General features: G+C 32.5%; 1 long non-coding RNA gene across 1 annotated transcript; it reads right to left on the bottom strand.

The window, feature by feature from the left end:
- Positions 1–569: 569 nt before the first annotated feature.
- LOC134529723 (uncharacterized) lies at positions 570–7,037 on the bottom strand. Its single transcript, XR_010074682.1, has 3 exons — positions 6,959–7,037; positions 2,771–3,587; positions 570–773 (listed from the first exon to the last, which is right to left on the bottom strand). It is a non-coding gene; the product is annotated as an uncharacterized LOC134529723 (long non-coding RNA).
- Between the last annotated feature and the right edge of the window lie 200 nt (positions 7,038–7,237).

The raw sequence follows: 7,237 nt of genomic DNA, 5'->3' as shown, positions 1-7,237 counted from the left end.
GGCATCTCATCAAATCGGGATGCTACTGTACGATGAATTAATTCTCTTTATCTAAGTAAGTAATAGATAATGTAGATAATACACACAAGTTATTAAAAAATAAACTCTGTTGGTAGAAATAAAATATATACTGAAAAATTAAATAGTAGTACATGACAGAATTATCTTTTAATAGCTTCACTATTATTACAGTAAAAATATTTTACATGAGTCACACAGAAAACATTAAAATAAACAAACTTTTTTTTACCTCCACAAAATTAAGTTTTTTTATTTGTAGTAAGAGGTCAACGTTTGACCCTGATATATTGAGGCATAATCGACAGACAAGGTTTGCACCATGTTCGCAACATTATCCTCGAAGTTTACAATGTGTCTGTGTTGACTCCGGAGGACCTTCAAGTCGAGATCACAAAAGCCAGAGTCGGTCACGCTGAAGATTGGACCGAGTTTTGAGGAGACTCGTTCGCAGCTGGAGACTGGTCTGGTAAGTATTTTGGTTAGGCTTAGTAGCTTTGAATCAAGACATTAGTGTTGCATGAAGGCAGTTAAAAAACAAAACCTTTTAATAAGTGTAAGTAAAAGTTTAATCCTGCAATATTTCTACAAAATATTTTATAGTTTTCAAAGTAGAGTATAAAAATATGATATGCAAGGTATTTTTAAACATTCATTTGGCACAATAATTCATGTCCTGGTAAAATTCATTACAAAGTAGTTCACTTAAGTTCTTATGCTTCTTTTTTCAACACTGGTCAGAAACTGGCAACTTCCTGAAAAAAGAAAATACCATTCTTAGTAATGCAAAGGCTATATATATATAAAAAAAATGTAGTGTTTAGACAACACCCATGTTATGCCTACATAAATAAACAAATTAAAGGGAAATCCATCACATTTTGTGTTGGGTCAACATTTGTAGTGAACATTTCAAAACCTGAATGATTGCATTTCATAACACCAAAATGTGTATATGAAACAGTTCCAAAAACTTTTCAAAAAATATGCTCTCTTATTTGATATGCTGGATGTACCTATCCCTGTGGCTAGCCTGAACAATTGATAAAGTACAATAGAACCTCATTTGTACGAACCCGGGATCAACGAATTCCCGTGATTAACGTATTTTTTCTCTTGCACCGTCATTTTCCCTACAGTATTAATGCATTATTTTCCCGTGTTAAACGAAAGTGTTTCCTTCAATTTACGTTGTAACAGTGCTGTATTTAATAGAAAATCGTTAGAAAAGTTGTGATGGAACAATAAAAGTTGAAAGCGAATAGAGTAAACTTTACTTATTATACGTGATTGCATGTTTTGAGGTCATGGCAGGTTCTTTACCCATTGTAAACAAATCTTTGGTGACGTGAACGTGAAAATTAAGTTGATATTTTATCTCTCCCTTTTGAACTTTAATGAATAATGCTTAAAAATTAAGTTGTATAGTGGAGTTTTTAATTAAATAAATATTGTACTACGGTGGTACCACTAACATAACTTTAAAAGCAACATATAAAATTCTTGTAAATATGGCGACTTCATGCATGTTCGGCAATTTTCGGTTTACCACATAAGAAATATTGCAGAAAGACGATTGGCAGTACTGAATATCCAAACATCACATCTGAAAAGTTTTTATTTTAGAACAAATGTTTACTATAAAATTTCTGAAATTAAATCAATATTAACAAGCGATTATACACAAAGTCAGAAATAAGAATTGTGTGATAAAATCTCACCATTAATAGTGGACGTTTTAAAATGCTCAACATTAACATCCTTTCTTCAATAACCAAAATTTTAATCTTCAACTTTAAATAAACATTAATTGTGAATTACTGCAAGTTTGGGTGGATTTATTGTTTTCACCATGCGAGATAATTGTTCGGTCATCTATGTCAATATTATTTCTCCTCAGTATAAAACAGTTCCATGCTTCCTACAGTAACAACGCCAGTCCTATTTTGAGTATAACTCTAATCTAGATACTTCCTTTCAGTCATTCACTAGATCTTACAGACGGACAGAAACGTTTCACAAAAGCTTTATTTTGTACACTATGCAAGGGATTCTGATTGCCCCCTGGATTGCAATTATTTTGTATTTCAAAATGGCCACCAAAATAATTAACTGTAAAGTTTTAATTATCTACAGAATTCATCGTGGAGCACTTGGTGGCCCTGGAACTCCCTACTGTGACAAGAATATTTTGTGATAGCTTGTGCTGTTGCAGAGTAAAATGGCCATTTCTAGTACTAGTGCAGCTGAAAAGTAAGTTATTCATTCCATATGCTTTGTAAGCTACATTCAGGGTGTCCAGCAAAGGTGTCCTTTTAATTTCCTGTACATTTCCCACATTCCCTGCGTAATCCCAGTGCACTGCTTTAACGTGGAACCAATGTTATACTATCCAAGCAGAAGCACTATAATCATAAAATGTCAATTTATTGTCGTGGTAAGTAAATAATAGAACTTGGAAAGACATACAGTAAAAGTCTGTCGTAGCGAGTACGGTCTATAACATGAAATCCGCTATAACGATAATTATCATCGGCACCACCATTTTCCCATTGATTGTGTAGGAAAAAGTTCGTAAATAATGAATGCACCGTGCCGTGGGCTCATCTTCGCTATAGCGATTGCTTATTCAGCTTTTACACCGATTTTTTGCAATGTTTTTGCTTATTTTCACACCCACATTGGCAAGTTTTACCATTTTCAGGTGGCGCTGATGATGATGATAATATATGGGATATAAATATTATATTACTGTGATGTTCTGACAAGTCTTGTTTTGGCATGCTTCAACCAAGCTTGTATCTGCTCTGACACTTCAGTTTCAGTAGCCCCTGGCACATGTAACCGTACATCTGGAAAAAAATAATAAAACCACAATTATTGTTGCATTCAGTAAATTTTGCATAGCAAAAGAAGTGGTATCATCAAATGTCATTGGAACAGACACAGATACATACGATGCCACCACCTCCACAAAAAAAAAAAAGGAAAATATTTTGCATTGCAGTGTTGCAAAAAAAGTAATAATTGTTATTATACCATTTTTAAATTATAGTGCTGTAATTTTATTTTTCATGTTGGCAAACGTTTTTTTTTGCGTATCAACTTCTTGTTGCCATCTACCCACTATACTGCAGAAATGTTTAAATACCGTATTTACTCCAACATAAGGCCTTGGCTCACAGTCAACAATATTGTAAAACATACAAAACATGGGAAAAAATATTTTATAACAAATTTATAAGAAGCTGTTAAGTTACTGATAACTTTCAAAAATTAATAATTTAGTTTAAGTACAATATTTTTAAGAATACCTTGTAAAATTTACTATTGAATTGTTGCACACAAAGATGGTGCAATACTTTTTCAAAAAACATTAATGTAAAAAGTCTTATCTTTAACAAAACACGTAGCACAACTTGCGACAGCCTTAAATTTATAAATGTTTTCTTTCCTTTGAACCCACTCCAGCTGTATTGGGATGCGGCAGAATTTGTCATCAATCTCCTGAGCACTGCGTTGACACATGAAAAAATGCCCTGTCCACCAATACCACCAAGAAACTGTACCTGAAAAAGTTGACAAAGGCATTTAACTCCAAGAATGCTAGTTATTGTGGATACATGCCATTGCAACAAATTGTCTTCCACAGAAAAACCAAAGAAAACACACATCATTCTGCAAAAAAAAAAAAATATTTAGAAAGTTACAATAAATCATGACTGACATAAAATTAATTTACACGCAAACCCAAGCACACAGAACCCAAACAAGAAACGTTGTTGTCCTAGAAAGAAAAAAAACATATCATGGAAACCACCCAGGATCCGGATATTCAACTGAAATTCCGCAACATCATTTTCGTGAAAATCGTCACTATCATTGATGGATTACTACACACAAGTACCTAAGTTCAGTACATAGTATCTGTGTAGCGCAGTATCTGTTTATAATGAGTCGGAAATTGAAAAAATAAATAAATAAAAAATTATGGTAGTACAATATTATATGTTTTATGTAAAAAGTGTTTTTCATAATCATATTGGTGAGATTACCCACATTTGCAGAAGGTTTGAATCGACAGATACCAATGTCTGAACCAAAAATTTTCAGATGAGACGTCTCAATCTCGAGCTATCTGCATGGCATATTTAAAATATATATATATATATTTTTTAATACACATTTGTGCTATTTAATTTGAACATGTTTATGCACAACAAAGCTTTCGCAGGTGCATCACATATAAGTGCATGCAAAGTAACACTAACATGCTTATTAAAATCAATACCATTCTTGAATACAGAAATAGCTTCATTGACAAACTGCTGCAGAAAAACAGTAGATGATGGTTTTTCATACCCATGTATACACCGACAATAAACACATCGCTGATTGCAGACAATGAACACAGAATAGGCCTTAAGCAACTGGTAGAAGATTTTGCTAATGGCAATCCATCAGTATTTACCAATAACTCTAAACTGTCCTTTATAACATCTAGCCGCACATTATGTTCTTGTAGAATTCTTTTGCAAGCTTTTTCTAAGCCAAAATGAAGATATTCACCTGGAAGCATTTGATTTCTGATAATGATATAGTTCTAGGAGTAAGCAACAATGTACGAGCATCTTTAGGAATTTCACAACCTGATGTGTGTTTGTTAATTATTTTTGATAAAGAAGACAATGCTTTGTGTAGTATGTTGTGATCAACAGCCCAAAAAGGTAAATCCTTCCTTAAATCTGAACCAGAAGACTGTTCTTTTGAATTGTTTTCAGCAATACTTTCACAGATACTTTCTATGTCAGAATCTGAATCAAAGTTTGGTGCACATCACTACTGACATTTCCACTTACTTACTCCAGATGGAATAGGCAACCTCACATTCTTCAATGAACTGCAAATTTTATTATTTCCTCTGACTTCCACTTTATTATGAACTTGAATTTCAGGTGCTGTTCTCAAACATGGTACATTATTTTCTGAGTCTAATGCAGTACTTGTATTACTCAGATCATGAAATTCTGAATACAAACTTTAATTGTTTGTTGTGTGATTTACTATTCTTCACAAATGTCTCTTAGATATGGATGAAATAGCTTTGCAAATTTTCCTGGGATTCTCATCCATTCTAGAGGGAAAAAAGTAAATAAATACAAGCAACAGAATGGAATTGAATACAAGTTATTAATGTTTTGTGAAAAAACAAGTATTGTATTCTTAGGAAAATCTATTCTTAAATCCTACGGGAGAGTATGCAAATTTTGAATACTGCCCTTTTTACCAAATGTTCAACTTTACATTCACACACATATCCAGTGAAAATCGCCATATGTTAATGAAATACAGTTAAGCACATATATTCAGTAATTACTATCTGTGCAATGCAATATCATGTTAATTTGCATGTGGGTTGATTTGATTTCCTAAATATGTGTTCCTGAACATCCTGAATAAGATTTTCCTAAGAAATATTTTTTGAAGCATAACAAAAAAACCATTTGCAGCAGGTACATGGACATGGCCATTTGCATAAATATGCATGAAATCTGCTCCAGCTTCAAAAACGGCTTAAAAATATATTCAGGAGGTAGAAAGCTGTAAAAATTTCAAGTTGCAAACTCATTTGGCAGTATATTTTTTTAAGTTTGAAAATCACTAAAAATAAGCAGTATTTACGTTTCCACACATATTAGCCTACACGCAGTAATTGTAAATTCTGACATAGATAAAGGGGTTAAATCGTTAAGTAGCACTATTAATTATAAGTAAAAAATTGCAGGGTGGAAACTTACGACCGAACAATTGGAATAATACTCCAACCCTAAACGGGAAATTACAAAATATGAAATTACTTTTATTTCACCACTATTACAAACCACCCACCTTAGGTTAGTTTAATATATACATCATACCTGCTAGTATTGTTTGGTTAAGTATGACTGCATTTAAAATAAGTTGTAGATACCTAACCTAACCAAACCAGCATGCAAAATGCGTATTAAAACCACCTAGGGAGGTGTTGATAATACAGGTAAAAAAATTTCGGATATTGAATGTCACACGTCACACCCATGAGCACACATGTTTCTACAGCTCCATCCATCGTACAAAACTTCATACGTTAATTGTTTACATTTGGAAACACATGTTTTACTGCTTATTCTTTGAAAGTTTCAACCTTTCTTTAAAAATACTTCCAGGTGAGTTCGGAACTTGAAATTTTACAGCTTACTAAGCTGATGCGGATCTATTTCCTGAATATATATTTTAAGCCTTTTGAAGCTGGAGCCGATTTCATGCATATTTACTGTCACTTGTACAGACTATCTATATAGACACACTACAGTAACTCAAATCAAATGTTTTCAAAAACGTGGATGAAAAGAAGAGGCCTAGTGTCCATTTTTGAGAAAGTAAGAAAAATTAAAAAAAAAAGTTTTTATTATATTAAAGTATATTTATATGGTTAAAATTATATTTGGTAGAATTACTCTATACAGAACTAGCAAAGCAGCCAGTATCATGTGCCGCGAAATCTTGTAACATTCCCAGTAGCCAGTAGGTACCTATATCGGCTAGTAACCTAACCAAACCAATTAAAATCTAATAAACCTATAGATTGTTTATTAGATTTTAATTGGTTTGGTTAGGTTACGAGCCGATATAGGTTCCTAAACTACACAAACATGTACAAAATATTGTTCCGTGTGCACCGGGTTTTAGTTTATGTTAGGTTAAATAGGGTTTGGTTCTTAGATTGGGTTAGCTTAGGTTATTTCAAAAATGCTCGTCCCGACTACCGTAATTCATGAATTAGTTTAACAGTAAGCCAAGCTTTAATTCTATACCTATTACATGCGGGAGAATCGGCGGGCGGAGAGAACGAAAGCATAAAAATTCACATTACGAGATAATATCCTCAAAATATTCTTACCTCCATATTTTCAAGAAAATCCGACGATAAAACCAAGTGAAATTCCAAAATGTTGAACGAGCATAAAACGACGACAAAATAAATAAACAATCAAACACGGAATTTTGAAGTCAGATTGCAACTAAAATTACATTTTAGTGTATAGTTTAATAGTATCAAACTAACATAAAACTTAAATTAAATATTAAAAGTAATTTAAATTATTGAAAAATACTCTTTAAAGAAATAATATATTTATTTCAAACTTTGAAAGACAAACAATGTTATGACCTTTTAGTA

Source organism: Bacillus rossius, chromosome 1 (genome assembly GCF_032445375.1).
Source record: "Bacillus rossius redtenbacheri isolate Brsri chromosome 1, Brsri_v3, whole genome shotgun sequence".
In the NCBI taxonomy this organism is placed as follows: domain Eukaryota; kingdom Metazoa; phylum Arthropoda; class Insecta; order Phasmatodea; family Bacillidae; genus Bacillus; species Bacillus rossius.
This window is presented reverse-complemented; position numbering and strand designations above follow the sequence as displayed.